The sequence below is a fragment of the Amblyomma americanum genome, chromosome 5 (genome assembly GCF_052857255.1).
Source record: "Amblyomma americanum isolate KBUSLIRL-KWMA chromosome 5, ASM5285725v1, whole genome shotgun sequence".
In the NCBI taxonomy this organism is placed as follows: Eukaryota; Metazoa; Arthropoda; class Arachnida; order Ixodida; family Ixodidae; genus Amblyomma; species Amblyomma americanum.
This window is the reverse complement of record NC_135501.1, coordinates 28,397,410-28,412,828: the sequence shown is the minus strand read 5'-3', so window position 1 is coordinate 28,412,828 and position 15,419 is coordinate 28,397,410.

The following is a 15,419-nucleotide window of genomic DNA, read 5'->3' as shown; positions in this document are numbered from 1 at the left end:
AATGGTCATGGGACCTCGATTACCGTTCTTATCTGAACATGCCCATATATATATATATATATATATATATATATATATATATATATATATATATATATATATATATATATATATATATATATATACATCTCGTATACTCTGACGAAGGCCAGACACTGGTCGAAACGTTAGAAGATTGTTACCTTTTCCACCGTGTGCCCACTCTATTGCGTTTAAACATATATATATATATATATATATATATATATATATATATATTGTCACGGAGTTCTCACGGAGAGACGCTTCAACAGCTGGAGTCGGCAAGAGGAGACGGTAATGGCGGCCTTTCACCGGAGCTTGGACCACTCGCGACAGTCATGATACCAGCCACCGGTATTCTCACGCAAGCTGCCGGTGCTACACCTGCCCACTATACCTTGCAGACCCCGCGGGTTCCCAAGGCCTTCCACGGGGACCTTTTCGAAGACGTGGAGGACTGGTTCCTTCACTTCGAGCGTGTGGCTGCTTATAACCAGTGGGACGACGCCGCGAAACTAAGAAACGTCTACTTTAGCCTAGAGGATGGCGCCTGCACGTGGTTTGAGAACCGTGAGGAAGTTCTAACTTCCTGGCGAGAGTTTCGCCGTCGCCTGCTGGAGGCCTACACCAGCGCGGATCGCCGCGAAAGAGCGGAGCGGGCAATCCAGTCCCGCGTCCAGCTACCGAACGAAAGCGTACAAATGTACGTCGAGGACATGACGCGGCTCTTCAGGAGAGCTGATCCTGCCATGCCTGAAGAGAAGAAACTTCGGCACTTAATGAGAGGCGTCAAAGAGCAGCTGTTCGCAGGCCTCGTGCGCAGCCCACCATCTACAGTTGCTGCATTTCTTTCGGAAGCCACAACGATGGAGAAGGTCCTGCAACAGCGTTGCGCCAGTTACGACCGGCCCGTGCATGCTGCTGCAGTCACATCATCGTTTGCCACCATCGGACAGCATCCTGATGATTTGCGGGAACTTATTCGCACAATCGTGCGTGAGGAGCTTCACAAATTTTGTAGCCCGTCGCAGCCTGCGCTCGGTTCCATCTTCGCTCTTGTACGAGAGGAGGTGCAACAGGCGTTCCGGGGCCCTGTTCCTGTGGTCGACGTACCACCTCTGCCTGGGGACTACCACCGTCCGACGTACGCCGAAGTTGCAAGGCGTCCGGCTCCCGCTTCGCCGCCACCAATTCACGCCACGCCTCAAGCCCCGCGGCCCTCTGTGCAACCGGTGCAGTACTTCGAGGATCGTCGAGCACCCCTCCGAAAGGCCGACGTTTGGCGTACACCTAACCGACGACCGCTCTGTTTTCACTGCGGAGAGCCAGGTCATCTTTATCGAAATTGTTATTACCGACGCATCGGCATCCAAGGCTTCCGCACCGACTCACCGAGACCCCGTCAAGGTGAACGACCCCCTGAAATTGAAGAATTCCTTGCGGACCAGCGCAATCCATCCCGAGCGCAGCGGCAGTCGCGCTCACCCTCACCGAGGCGCTCTTCCCCGACACCTCCCGGCTTCTCGCGAGCGGCACCGGGCCGATCGCCAAGTCCTCGTCGGGAAAACTGAAACCCGCGACCTTCGGGGGCGAGGTCGCTGGGGGGCGCTGTGCTGAAGACCTCCCGTCGTCGCCGCTACAATCCGACAAAAACCCGCCGACGCCATCACCAGAGTTAAAAAACCGCGTTTCTTTAGAAATACCCGTTCTTATCGATGGTCGCAGAGTAAGCGCATTAGTTGATACCGGGGCCGATTATTCGATCTTAAGTGGACAACTGGCGACCATTCTGAAAAAAGTGATTACCCCTTGGCCTGGCGCGCACCTTCGAACTGCCGGCGGTCATCTGGTTACGCCCAAGGGTATGTGCACTGCTCGCGTTCAGATCAGCAAGTCCACGTTCGTCGTCAGCTGCATCGTCCTGGGCGAGTGTTCTCGGGACCTAATCCTCGGCATCGACTTTCTGCGGGAGTATGGAGCAATTATCGATCTGCGCAACCGAATCGTCATGTTTTCCACAGAACAAGCCGCCGAACTCGACAACTCCTGCCAACGCAGTGCCGCACTTCGCGTTTTCGCCGACAGCGTCACACTTCCGCCCCGTAGCAGTGTTTTGATTGAAGTCGCCTGTGCTGAGTTGCACGACGCTGAAGCAGTCGCCGAGGCTAATCATTCGCTCCTCCTGACTCAAGGCATCTGCGCCGCTCGAAGCTTACTAACAATTCGCGCTGGCCGGTCTGCGATCCTTGTTACAAATTTTTCTCCAGAGCACCGGCACCTTTTCTCTGGAACTGCGATCGCTACCGCTGAAGCGGTTGTGGATGTTCCGGTCTGCTTTGCGTTCGCGGCAGCGGCCCCTGACGACCAATCATCGCGCGCCACTGACGACCAATCTGTTCCGAATGTCGACATCAACTGCAACCTCCCCGAAGGAAAGCGCCTGGCCTTAGAGCACTTGCTATTGGAGTATAAACAGTGTTTCGCTTCTTCGTCGAAAGTTCGTCAAACGCCCCTAACGCAACACCGGATCATTACGTATGACGACGCTCGCCCTATCCGCCAGCAGCCTTATCGTGTTTCCGCCAAAGAACGGGAAGTAATCCAAAAGCAAGTTCAGGAGATGATTGACGACGGTGTAGTTAAACCTTCCCAAAGCCCGTGGTCTTCGCCTGTTGTCCTTGTTAAAAAGAAGGATGGAACACTTCGATTCTGCGTGGACTACCGTAAATTAAACAATGTGACTAAAAAGGACGTCTACCCGTTGCCCCGCATTGATGACTCCCTGGACAGATTACGGCGTGCTAAGTATTTTTCATCCATTGACCTGAAGAGCGGTTATTGGCAAATTGAAGTGGACGAACGGGACCGCGAAAAAACTGCCTTCGTTACACCAGATGGCCTCTATGAATTCAAAGTGCTGCCTTTTGGCTTGTGCTCTGCGCCAGCGACGTTTCAACGGATGATGGACACTGTCCTCACCGGCCTCAAGTGGCAAAGTTGTCTTGTATACCTGGACGACGTTGTCGTTTTTTTCAGAAACTTTTGAACAGCATCTCGTGCGCCTGCGAACTGTCCTCAGAGCCCTCCATTCCGCTGACCTTACGCTGAAGCCCCAGAAGTGCCACTTCGGTTACACAGAGCTCAAGTTCCTCGGTCACGTTGTGAGCGCCGACGGAGTTCGACCCGACCCCGACAAGACAGCCGCCGTCGCCAATTTTCCTACTCCGACTGACAAGAAAGCTGTCCAGCGTTTTCTGGGTCTATGTGCATATTACCGACGGTTTATTGCGGACTTCGCAAAGATTGCAGAGCCGTTGACGCGCCTCACCAGGAGCAACACCTCCTTCGTTTGGACAATAGACCAAGAGACGGCTTTATCCTCGCTCCGCCAACGCCTTCAGACATCTCCCGTTCTTGCACACTTCGACGAAGAGGCCGACACCGAGATCCACACCGACGCCAGCAATATCGGTCTTGGAGCTGTCCTTGTCGAACACCAAGAGGGCATTGAGAGAGTTATAGCCTATGCTAGCCGTACTCTCTCCCGCGCCGAACGCAATTACTCTACGTCAGAGAAGGAATGCCTTGCTGTCGTGTGGGCCACCATGAAATTTCGCCCTTACCTTTACGGCCGCGCATTCAAAGTCGTAACTGACCACCACTGCCTATGCTGGCTGGCTAATTTGCGAGACCCGTCTGGACGATTGGCCCGCTGGAGTTTACGGCTCCAAGAATTCGACATTACCATCGTATATAAGTCGGGCCGTAAACACGAAGACGCCGACACGCTGTCGCGTGCACCACTCGACTCTTCCGGTCCCGAAATCGACGACGACAGCGGTTTCCTCGGTATACTTAATGCATCGGACATAATAGCCCGGCAGCGGGCTGACACGGACCTCCGACCGCTGATTGACAACCTTGAAGGTCACGCCATGCCTCTACCACGACACTTCGCTCGACGTCTCGGCTCTTTCTGTTTGCGCGAAGGTATCTTATACAAGAAGAACTCGAGAGGCCAAGAAAGAGCTTACCTTCTGGTACTTCCGGCCGATCTTCGCGCCGACATTTTATTGGCATGCCACGACGAGCCCACTTCAGGCCAACTGGGTTTTTCCCGGACGCTCGCCAGGATACGCAACATGTACTACTGGCCCGGACTCTCGGACGATGTCCAAAGGTACGTAAAAAGCTGCCGTGAATGCCAGCGCCGGAAGACGCCACCGCTTAAGCCGGCGGGGTTTCTCAAGCCCGTTACTACACCCCGCTCTCCGTTCGATCAAATAGGAATGGACCTTCTCGGTCCTTTTCCGTTGTCACTCTCAGGAAACAAGTGGATCATAGTCGCTACTGACTATTTGACTCGCTACGCCGAGACCAAGGCGATACCCTGTGCCACAGCTTCAGAGGTCGCCGACTTTTTCATGCAAAACATCGTCTTGCGGCACGGAGCCCCTTCGTGCGTTATTACCGACAGAGGCACAGCGTTTACAGCGCAGCTAATCGACCATATATTTACGTTGAGCTGCACTAGCCATCGCAAGACCACAGCTTATCATCCGCAGAGCAATGGGCTAACCGAACGCTTAAACAAGACCATTGCGGACATGCTGTCAATGTACGTAGACGTTCAGCACAAAACTTGGGATGAGGTGCTACCGTACGTCACATTTGCGTACAACACGGCCCTCCAGGAGACTACACGCTTTACTCCCTTTCGTCTTGTATATGGACGTGAAGTACAGAGCATGCTTGACGCGATGCTACCATGCCTCGATGACGACCAACTCGCACCCGATGTTCATGAAATTACCCAGCACCTCCACCAAATTGTCACGGAGTTCTCACGGAGAGACGCTTCAACAGCTGGAGTCGGCAAGAGGAGACGGTAATGGCGGCCCATCCGCGAAAGCACGATCGCAACCTCATCGTCTTCGCGGACAGCTTGCTGGGATGAGGTGCTACCGTACGTCACATTTGCGTACAACATGGCCCTCCAGGAGACTACACGCTTTACTCCCTTTCGTCTTGTATATGGACGTGAAGTCCAGAGCATGCTTGACGCGATGCTACCATGCCTCGATGACGACCAACTCGCACCCGATGTTCATGAAATTACCCAGCACCTCCACCAAATTGTCACGGAGTTCTCACGGAGAGACGCTTCAACAGCTGGAGTCGGCAAGAGGAGACGGTAATGGCGGCCCATCCGCGAAAGCACGATCGCAACCTCATCGTCTTCGCGGACAGCTTGCGCCACCTGGCAACACTAGGTGGCAATATATATATGAAGGGAGCTAGCAGTCACCGAAACCAAGGTGCATAGGGGAATGTTTTTTTTTAATGTGTCGTGCTTATCAGTGGGATATTATAGTACTTAGATTAATATGTTGCTTAAAGAAAATTACTCATAAAGCAGCAGAAAAAACAACCATGCCGCCTGTGGGATCCGAACCCACGACCTCCGAATATCGCGTCCGGTGCTCTTACCAACTGAGCTACGGCGACAGCTGTCCAATGTGCTGCTCTCGTGGGTATTTATGTTCATTGGGTGTAAGCGAGCCTTGAGAGTGTTCACCAGCGCCACCCTCGTCCCTAGCGGCGGACGTAGCACGTCCTGTAATACCGCGAGCGTGACGTGGAACGTCATCTAACGGCGAGGGCGGAAACGGTGCGAGAGCCCTGTTAAGCTACCTATGGCATCAAGACTGCCAGAACCGAGACCCCCGTTAAGCTATTAGCAGATAAGTTAAATGAAATGAGGGGCCCGTTTGACAAACTTATGAAGGGAGCTAACAGTCTCCGAAACCAAGGTGCATAGGGGAATGTTTTTTTATGTGTTGTGCTTATCAGTGGGATATTATAGTACTTAGATTAATAAATCGCTTAAAGAAAATTACTTATAAAGCAGCAGAAAAAACAACCATGCCGCCGGTGGGATCCGAACCCACGACCTCCGAAAATCGCGTCCGGTGCTCTTACCAACTGAGCTACGGCGACAGCTGTCCAATCTGCTGCTCTCGTGGGTATTTATGTTCATTGGGTGTAAGCGAACCTTGAGAGTGTTCACCAGCGCCACCCTCGACCCTAGCGGCGGACGTAGCACGTCCTGTAATACCGCGAGCGTGACGTGGAACGTCATCTAACGGCGAGGGCGGAAACGGTGCGAGAGCCCTGTTAAGCTACCTATGGCATCAAGACTGCCAGAACCGAGACCCTCGTTAAGCTATTAGCAGATATGCATAGGGGAATGTTTTTTTTTGTGTGTGTTGTGCTTATCAGTGGGATATTATAGTACTTATATATATATATATATATATATATATATATATATATATATATATATATATATATATATATATATATATATATATATATATATATATATATATATATAAGCGCCAGCCCCTTAAGATTCCAAAGCCCGAAGGCCAGTTCAATACCCCCCTCCCCCCCCCCCCCCCCCAGGCGAAAGGGCGCCATCCTGGCGGCCTATGGCGATTAGATGACGGCGGGGTCGTAGTTGGTTTGAGGCGGGTCGTGTGGACAATGGCGCGGCCTCGGTGACGATGATCAGGGGATGCCGTAGGTAAAGTCACTGGAACGGGAAAAGTACCGCAACCATCGCCGGAGCCGCCGACCCGCCGCCATATATGGTCCAGCGACGGCCGCGCGCTGTGCCTTTTACACAGAATAAATTAGGCTTTGCGAATTGTGCGTGCTTTTACAGCAGTGAATGAAGCATGCTGTTTTTCACTTGCTAATTAGGCGAAAAAAGGCTGCAAATTATTGGCACGGAGGCCTTTCTAGACTCAAGGAACGAAAATGTGTCCGCGGCTCTGTGACCGGATATGGCACTCGTACATTAGAAGGCATGTAAAGAGGGAAATTTGATCTTGGCTGATATGGGCCAAAACCGATGTCCAACCTAATTTCACTACAGGGAACACGATGGTGAGCTCCAAATTTGGTCGGAGCCACTTCCAAATTTGGCCCTCACCCCCAAAAAATGACTTCGGCCGAATTAGACCAAAATCGATGTCGATCCTAATTCAACTACGGGGAACACGATGGTGACCTCCAAACTTGACCCGGACCACTTCGATATTTGGCCAACCCACCCCTGAAATTTGTCCTCGGCCGATTTGGGCCAAAATCGATGTGTAACCTAATTCAACTGCGGAAAACGCGATGGTGACCTCCAAATTTTGCCTGGGCCGCTTAAAAGAATCACAAACAACACACAGGAAGGCACAAATGCTTCCGCATTATCGCACGTAAGGAGACCTCATTGCCCCCCTGAATTTTTGCTTGCGTATGCATCACGCGTAATGTCGCGAAAAAAAAAAAAGATACGAACAGCGTGGTGCGTGTGCTTTCCACTCTTCGCATTTATTAAGGCGAAAGCCTTTCTTGCCTCATGAGCGGCGTAGACAGAAGTTATAGAAATACCATGCGCCCAAAAGTACGCACATGAACTGTAGATTCTGTGCTCGTCGCTTGAGGTTTTTTTCTTTTCTTTCCGCTGGGAATGGAAAACAGCGTTTTGCCTGATTCCCGCCGATTGCTGCACCCAAAAGCGCAGCACCCAGTCATTCTTCGATGTCTTTTGCAGGCATCAAATGCACAAGCGTCAATACGCGACAGGAAATGCTGTGCACGCTTATCTCAGCCCATATGAGCAAGTGCTACGTAATGCTCCGGACGGTCTGTGTGTCGGCGGCCGCGAGAAAGGAGCGAGCGGACCATTTATGGCGGGGAATGACCACTTGACCGCGGATAACGAATCGGGAGCGCGCGCGTGCTGGCGCGGCGGTGCGGCGGCGAGAGAAAAGGAATGCGGTACTTTTCCCGCTCCAGTGACTTTAGGCGTAAGGGGTTCGATGAGGTAATTGACGGGGGATATCTGCTGAAGACCACGGTAGGGTCCCTGTTACTTGCTAACAAGTTTGGAGGGTGCCCAGAGCCAGACCAAAGAGTCGGGAAGGTAAACGGGAGGAAGTGCAGGGGGATCACGGGTGCTTTTCTGCTGCTGCTGGGCGTGAGAAGTGGAGGACCGGGCAAGTTGGCATTCTTCGGCATAAGTTGCGGCTTGAGAAAGAGTTGTAAATTCGGAAGCATCAGGGCGGTAAGGTAGAATGGTGTCCATTGTGCAAGAAGGCTCACGGCCGTACAGGAGAAAGTACGGAGAGAATCCGATGGTGGCTTGAGCAGCGGAGTTATAAGCGTATGTGACAAAATGCAGAACGCGGGCCCAGTTACAATTGTCGGAAGCAGCATACATGGCCAGCATGGCGCCGAGAGTGCGGTTAAAACGCTCAACCATGCCATTCAATTGTCTGGGGATGGTAGGCGGAGCTGGCGCGGTGAACGATGTTGCATTCCTTTCGTGTCCGGTAGTTGTCAATGCAGCAAAAGACACGTGGTAATTTTACACTGTTTATTTACTACTGAAGAGGGTGCGACCAGCGTCGACCGAGGCGGAAGCCGAACTGGCCGCCCGAAGGACAGGGGGCGGTGGGGCGTCTACAAGAGGGAGTGGCTTCCGAGAACAAGAGGGCGCGGGGATCCGCCGTGCGGGGCATCTCGAGACGACGCGCGAAGGGGGGCAAGTGGCCGTTAGAAAAGAACACTGGTGACACAGAACAGAACGAAAGAGGGGACACAGCACAGGGGACACAACAATTCCTGAAGGAGAGCTTCTACAACTTCAGAGAGGAAGGCCGGACCTTTATCATGTATGCACTCAGCAGCTCTTTGGGCCCACCATGGCGAAGAATGATGCAATGGAGAATGAAGGATGCAATGTCGTGGGCTGTAGCGGATGGTAAAGGCGACGTTTCAGCGTAGCGTGTAAGGTGGTCGATGGCAACGATGATTCAGCGCTTCCCGGTTGATGTGCTGGGAAGAGGGCCGTAGAGGTCGATGCCAACACGCTCGAAGGGCTGCGCTGGGCAAGGCAGCGGCTGCATAGGAGCGGCGGGTCGGCGAGGTGGATGTTTTCGTCGCTGGCATGTGGTGCAGGACTGAACGAACTGGCGCACATAACGGGCCATTCCACGCCAGTAGTACCGCTGTCGTAGACGGGTGACGGTCTTCAATAATCTGGCATGGGCACACTGGGAATCATCGTGGTAGGAAGAGCAAATGAAGGAGCGCAGATGTGTCGGAATGTCGAGAACCCACTTTCGACCATCCGGAAGGTAGTTGCGGCGGTAAAGAAGCTCGTCTCGGATGGCGAAATGGTGGGACTGACGACGGAGAGCACGGGAAAGAGGTCGAGACGGTTGGCCAGATAAGAGATCTAAGAGGCAAGTGATTCACGGGTCTTTGCGTTGCTCGGAAGCCATATCAGCGGACTCAAACGTCAAAGAATGCAGGGCGGACATACAAGGCACTGCCTTAGATGGTACAGGCGAACGTGAGAGGGCATCAGCATCGGCATGTTTGTGGCCTGAACGATAGATAACGCGAATGTCGTACTCTTGGAGTCGCAGAGCCCAGCGCCAATCGACTAGAACGATCTTTCAAAGAGGATCAACCAGAAGAGGGCGGTGATCGGTGGCAACGTCAAAAATGTGCCCGTACAGGTAGGGGCGAAATTTGACGATCGCCCAAAGGATTGCTAAGCACTCCTTCTCAGTGACAGAATAGTTGGCTTCAGCTTTTGTGAGTTTCCGGCTAGCCTAAGCGACAACGCATTCGTCGAAATCTTGCTTGCGCTGAGCGAGTACTGCACCGAGGCCGACGCCGCTGGCATCGATGTGGAGTTCCGTCGGAGAACGAGGGTTGAAGTGACGCAGAATTGGTGGAGTGGTCAGGAGGCGACGGAGTGTCGTAAACGCTTCATCACAGGCTGGCGACAAGGCGGAAAGGTCGTGGCTGGAAAGGAGCTTGGTCAGGGGGTCGATGATAGTGGCGTTCGAAATTGCGGATAAAGCGGCGGAAGTAGGAGCAGAGGCCGACGAAGCTGCGGTGGTCTTTTACAGAAGTGGGCTTCGGAAATTCGGCCACAGCTCGCAACTTGGCCGGGTCCGGGAGAACACCATCCTTCGACATGACATGTCCGAGAATAGCGAGCTGCCGAGCTCCGAATTAGTGGCACCTTTTCAAATTGAGTTGGAGGCCAGCGTCGGCCAGGCAGCGAAGAACAGTCTGAAGGCGCTGGAGGTAAGACGAAAAGTCCGGGGAAAAGATCACAACCTCGTCTAGGTAACAATGGCATGTGTGCCATTTGAGCCCTCGGAGTATGTTGTCCATCATTCGCTCGAATGTGGCGGGTGCATTGCAGAGGCCGAAGGGCATGACATTAAATTCATAGAGCCCGTCGGGTGTGACGAATGCATTTTTTGGACGATCGGCCTCCGCCATCGGCACCTGCTAGTAACCGGAGCGCAAGACCAGTGAAGAAAAGAACTCAGCGCCCTTCAGGCAGTCGAGAGCATCGTCGATACGGAGTAGAGGGTAAACGTCCTTGCGTGTAATCTTCTTCAGACGATGGTAGTCCACGCAGAACCGGATGGAACCGTCTTTTTTTTTTGACCAGGACCACTGGCGATGCCCATGGGCTGTGCGACGCCTGTATCACTTGACGCTTGAGCATGCCGGTCACCTGCTCGTCAATTAGGCGGCGCTCAGCGGCTGACACGCGGTACGGACGTTGGCGCAAAGGGGCATGGGTTCCAGTGTCAATACAGAGGTAACGGTGATGGTGCGGCCCAAGGAAGGTTGCTGGTATTCAAACGAAGCTTGAAAACGGTGCAGAACGGCGACAAGCTGGTCTTGTTGGGTAGACGTCAGGGCGGCGCCGACGGAACGGTGAAAAATATCGATAGAAGACTGATTGGTGATGGGAACAGGCGTAATGGCGCCGACGTGAAGGCCAGCCATGCTATGGACGAGGGGGTATGCTGAGGCGGGATCGAGAAAGGCTAGACTACCAAGCGACTGACCACAGATTAAAGTGGTAGGGCAGGAGAACGGGCTGGCCACGTAAATAGCGCTGGAGCCACGAACATTTGTCAGCATGGCATGAGGCAGCAAAACAGACTTCTGGTCAGCTCATCGTAAAGAGGGGTATAATATAAGTCACATTTGCATCTGAGAGAGCAGCACAAGAAAGAGGCACCAGCACTGAAGAGAAAGGCGGAACGTCGGTGTCCTCTGACACGACCACAGTAGCGGCAGCAGCACCGGGTACGTCCAAGGGGGCGTCACTGTTGGGCGACAAGTCAAGCTGAGCACGGGCGCAGTCAATAACGGCGTGATGTGAGGTGGGGAAGTCCCAACCAAGGATAACATCGTGAGAGGAGCGGGCGAGGACGATGAACTCGATTGTGTAGGGAACGTTGTCGATGAGCAGGCGGGCGGTGCAGGCGGCTAACGGCCGAATATCCGAGCGCTGGCGGTGCGGAGAGAAACGGCAGGCGGGGGCGTAGTCACTTTTTTGTGTCTGCTACAGAGGGTGTGATTCAGAACGGAAACGGCTGCGCCAGTGTCAACAAGTGCTTCGACGGCGACTGCCTCAACGAACACGGTAAAAATATTGGCAAGCACAGAAACAGGTCTTGAGTGAGTCGCTGGTGACGCAGTTCTTGCCTTCAGAACTGCGGCCACTAGTTTTCCGCGTGGACGGTGGGTTGGCGGAGGAGCATCGGAGAACGGGAACGACGGCCAGGAGGCGGCGAGCGGTGGGAGCAGGGATGGTAACTTGGTTAAGAAGAATCCGGAGGCGGCTCGTGTGACTCAGGCGAGGACGACGGCGGAAGGTCGCACGTCGGCGCACTCTTATAATAGTAGGAACGGGGGTCACTGCTGTGACACAAACGAGCCACGTGACCAGCGACGCCACAGGCGTAGCGAATAGGGTGGTTGTCTTGTGTGCGCCAGGGGATGAGTGGCTGCGGCTGTGATCGGAAGCGGGCAGCCGGACGGTAAGGTGGGGTTGCAGGTCGCTGGTGTTCTAACTGCCGGGTAGGTGGCCTGTAGACAGGGACAGCAGGTGAGGGCCGCGACCGCAACGACATACGTCAGAGGAGCCGCGATCACGGGTGTCGGGCGCGCGGCCGCATCGCATGCGAACGTAGCCGGAAGAAACGGCCGCCGCGGTTATGTGCGTGACAACCTGCGCCCCATCTTCCTCACGTCGTGTGTGGGGAAGGTGGTCGAGCGTATGGTTTTCAAGAGACTACAGAGACATTTGGACGTCACTGATCAGCTACCACCGACTATGTACGGATTCCGGAGGCACCTGAGCACGCAAGACGTCTTGGTGCAACTACACGAGCTAGTTATCAAGCAAGCGAAGCCTCATACGCTAAGAGCTATCCTGGCGATCGATCTAAAGGGGGCCTTCGATAACGTCACACACAAAAGTATCCTCCGTAACCTGCGCCAAACGGGGTGCGGGAAGCGCACCTTCAAGTATGTGCAGGATTTCTTAACCAACAGAAAGGCAACAATCAAAATTGGAGAGGAGAACTCGAAACCAATAGCCCTGGGAGACAGAGGCACCCCGCAAGGGTCGGTTCTTTCGCCGCTTCTTTTCAACCTGGCACTCCTCCCTCTCCCGACTTTGCTTCAAGATATAGAGGGCACAGATCACGCTCTTTACGCGGACGATATCACCGTGTGGACGTCGAGGGCAGGGTCGGAGAGTTGGATGGAGGAGACCATTCAGAGAGTGGCAAAGACCGTGCACGAGTTCGCTCAATCGTGCGGCCTCAGTTGCTCGCCCCAGAAGTCGGAGTTACTCGTCATCAAGTCCAGAAGAAAGCAAGGAGACCAAGAGAACATCCACATCACCATCGATGGGGCGAACTTAACGCCAACCACGCAAGCACTTATTCTGGGTGTCATCTTCCAGAACAACGGCAAGGCGGGGGCGTCGATAGACAAGATCAAGGTTTCAACGGAACAAATTTCGCACATGATCATAAGAGTAACGAACAGAACAAGAGGATTCAAGGAGGACGATGCACTGACGCTCGTCCAAGCCTTCGTGACGTCGCGCATCGTTTACGCGGCGCCGTACCTGAAGTTACTCAAGAAAGACCAGGACCGGTTGAACGTTATTATACGCAAGGCAACCAAGATGGCGCTGGGCATACCGACGCATTCCTCGACCGAGAAGCTTCTCGGCATGGCCAAGCACAACAACGTGTAAGAGTTAATAGAAGCTCATCTGTCTAATCAGAGTCCGGCTCAGTCAAACTTCGGCGGGACGTCGCGTTCTTGCCAAGTTGGGCTGGTAAGAGGCGGACCGGAAGGAAACGGGACCGTTACCCAGGTTGTGGGCGCATAAAATCTACAGTAAACCGCTGCCTCGAAACATGAGGCCGGGTCGTAAGGACGGCCGCAGAGTGGCTCGTATAGCGGCTTTGACGGAGACATTAGATCAAATAGAAGAAGAAGAACAGGGCGTCACTCTCTTCACAGACGCTTCATTACCCAAGTTTTCATCGAAAGCCACGCTGGCAGTTACGACGCGGGATATGCTCGTAACCTGCGCCTCTATTGAGACGTCTTTTCCAGAGGTGGCAGAAGAGGCCGCGATAGCGCTAGCACTCGCGCAGCCCAAAGTGGGAAGAATTGTCACTGACTCGCAAAAGGCGTATAACAGTTACAGAAAGGGGTGGGTGTCCCTTGCAGCACTAGGAATTCTCAAAAGTAAACGCGACGTTTCTGAAAGGAAAGTTGAGTTGAAATGGACACCGGCTCACTCAGGGCTGGAGGGCAACGAACTTGCCCACCAGTTCGCCCTAGAGATGGAATACCGGGCAGAAGGTGAGCCACAGTCCATTATTAGTTATAAGGACATTACGAACTATTACAAGACGGAGAGGCGACGTTACCCCGATCCTCACAAATCGCTTACCAGAGAACAGCAAGCGATCTACAGGCAGATACAGGCAGGATCCTTCCCGCACCCTTACCTTCAAAACAAGATGTACCCGGAAAGGTACGAGAAGGAATGTGATTTCTGCAAGGCGCAGTTAGGCACGCTCCAACATGTCATCGGAGTATGCAACTTCAACAAGGAAATCCCCCCACCTCTTACCTGCCCCACTACCCCACCCCATCCCTCACCCTCCCTTACCGAGCGATGGGAGACCTTGCTAACCAGCCCCGCCGTGGAAGACCAGCTCGTCCTGATCTCCAGGGGCCAGGCGGATAGGGAAGCATATGGGTCCCGTGAAGAGGGAACCACTCCCATCGACGGCGTCTAAGCAGACGTCGAGCTCGAATCAATAAAGTTGTTTCTCTCTCTCTGTACGCGCGGGCGATTCGGCGCGCCCAAGAAACAGCCGGCGCTTTGTGTGTTTATGTGTGTGCTTGCCGCTCAGCAGCGATAGACGAGACCCCCTCCCCCCCCCCCCCCCCCCCGCCCCCCGAACAGCTGTTACGGAGGCATCATCCGATAAGACCAAGGTCTGCGCGCCGCCTCCGTAACGACGGGAACCAGCTCAAGATGCCTTCCCAAGGAGCCGACTGAAGAGAGAGGCAAGCTGGAAAGGAGGACCGGGAAGAGAGGAGAGACGACAGAGAAGGACTGGACAGACGGATCGTGGATGCCGAGACGAGAGGCCGCATCCCGACGGCAGAGTTGTGTCACCGCAGTTGTGAATAGATGTGAATAAATTAGCCACTGTGTAATCGGAATGTTCGGTGTGATCTGGCTGAATCGGGAGGAGAAGAAAACAAAATAGAGGAGGGAGGAAGGAACCTGCCTGACTGGCGCAGTCGACATGATCTCCCGACAGGAAGCGGACCGGCCATGGGACTCATCAAGACGGCAACAAAGGACCCAGGGCTGAGCGACCATCTCGGGCGTGGACCAGCAGGCCAAGCCATCTCTTACAGTGAAGCTGGTTGGTGTGTTGTAGGTCCTTCCGCTGGGCACTGTGACAGTCGTGTGAGCGGGGAGGACGGGAACAAACGAGTAGGAGGGAGGCAGATGGAGCTGGTTGCGAAAGCCGGGGCAGCACGCGTCAGCGGAGGGTCAGTGTTGCCTTTCGCCGATGAGATGGCGTTGTTGAAATTAAAATTGAAAATTTCAGAAGTAGCATTGGCAACTAAAATATTGCGGTACGAGAGAGAGGTCGGAGAGGCGGTGGACGGTGTAATACAAGAGGGGGTGCGTCCGGAGAATGTGGCGGGCGTCGCGGAGCATTTCAAGGTAGGCCAGAAAGCGGTAAAGGCAGACCGCAGACTGGAAGGCTCGAGTGGCGACACTGAGGTTGCAGCTGTGGGACAGGAGGTAGGCCAGAGAGCAGAAAAGGCAGACCGCAGGCTGGAAAGTTGGAGTGCTAACACAGCCACAGTGATCGAGAAACAGGAGGCAAGTGTCAACATGTCAGAGGAGCGCTCTGACGATTTGAAGGAAGCTGATGAAGACA